This window comes from Olea europaea, unplaced genomic scaffold (genome assembly GCF_002742605.1).
Source record: "Olea europaea var. sylvestris unplaced genomic scaffold, O_europaea_v1 scaffold940, whole genome shotgun sequence".
NCBI lineage: Eukaryota > Viridiplantae > Streptophyta > Magnoliopsida > Lamiales > Oleaceae > Olea > Olea europaea.
Window position 1 is genome coordinate 86888 of NW_019267893.1, and position 1754 is coordinate 88641.

A 1754-nucleotide genomic window follows, 5' to 3' on the forward strand; every position below is an offset into this window, starting at 1 on the left:
GACTAGCTAGCTTACCCAACTTTTTATCTTAAGATTGAAATCATGATATCAAATCTATGCACAGCTTTAAAATCAAAATACAAAAATTAAAATCTACTTTTCCAATATAAAATTGACGTGCTGTGTAAAGAATTGAGCAAAGCATCATGACTTTCTGAGTTGTTTCAATTCCCGACCCTCAATGGTCAAATATGTTGTTTCATCACTTGTAAGACTCACACACTCCAAACTTGTTCTTTTAGCTCTTTTCAATTGTGTGACCTAAGGTTGTATTTTTATACTATTCTCACCTCTCTACTTTAGGTGAATCTCACTAATTGTAAGTCCATATATCAATAAACAAGGATTTTCCATAGATTGATTGCTTCAATCTTCAGAACTCAACTAAGCTAATTATCCCTTATCAAAAGTCAAATTTTCTTAAACAAGGGTTTGAGACTTAACCAAGGCATTCAGCGCGTCTTCTATTTCATGCTCCTGTTTTTCTTTTTTTTTTTTCTCAATTTTATTTCGACATTTTTTTATTTGCAACATTCTTCCCCTTAAACTTTCTAAATGACCCCTTTAGTGAGCTTTAGGCCGATAATTCCCAAGTCAGTTGATTTTAGGGGAACGGATTTTAACTCCCGTACAGACTTAATAACTAGAGTAATAAAGGCTACAGAGAGAAATTTTCAAATAAAATAGCTTTTGATGCACTGCTTAGTGCAATGTCCCTCATTAAACATCCGTCCAAGTAAACCGATTTCTAACTTGAGATTTTTGCCCAATTTCATTCTATTAACCTTGGACAATCCACACAAGATTTTTAATTTTACACATGAAATCTCCATTTATCTCAACATCTTCCTACAACGGTGAAATCTCCCAAACTATTCTAAATTTGGTCTAAGAATGTAAAATATAGTGGTTTTAGGTTTAGTTTCTAATTAAATCCTTGGCATTCTCGATCTTTATTTCGTTGCCTGGTCATCTATGGATTGTTTGCGATTCAATTCCTGACCTTTTGATTTCGCCATTTTTTTCACTATTTTTGAATTCTTTTCTTTAATTCTTTATCAAACGTTGAGTTTTACCTATAAAATGTAATATAACACAAGTTATGTCGTATACTATCCAAAGAATAATAAAATATCATCTTTTAGGAGCTTGAATAATTGTAGAAACTCCACTTATCAAAGGAGTGTGTGGAACCAGCCAAAACATAAGGGAATTCCTTCATTTCCTCAAGCAAAGTTGGATGAGGCACCCCAAGGCCTCTGGTGAAGGGTGGTTCATGGGTGTGAGGAAGAGACAACCCAACATAGGGAGACCCTTGTATTGGAACTGGTGACTCTCGGTTTCTTCTTGACATTTTTATCTATCTTAGTTTATTTTAGCAAAGGAAACTTTGTGACCAAATAATTTAATGTTTCAAGCTATTGATACAAAGCAAATGAATTCAGTAAATAAATCTAACGAAATTAAGTCACAATTGATCAAATTTCCAAAAATTACGGATTAATTCCCACAAATTAAAGACGTCCAATAAACAATTAATTCTTAGAGTTAAAACTGAATTTATAATAGTGAAACCACAAAAACTTTAACAAATGATGAACCTAAAGCTGATAACAAAAATTAAAAAAATTATCCTTTGTCATCGTTGAAATTTTAAAATTGAATAATGATGCCATGAATTAATTATAAAAATCTGAGAACAAACTATATGGCCTCTGGTAAAGGTCGTCATCTTTAATTTAGTATGTACAAAA

The 1754-nt window shown here is 32.0% G+C and overlaps 1 pseudogene; it reads right to left on the minus strand.

Moving 5' to 3' along the window:
- Nucleotides 1–1354, minus strand: part of LOC111392567 — a 6680-nt pseudogene extending 5326 nt beyond the window's left edge.
- Nucleotides 1355–1754: the final 400 nt, after the last annotated feature.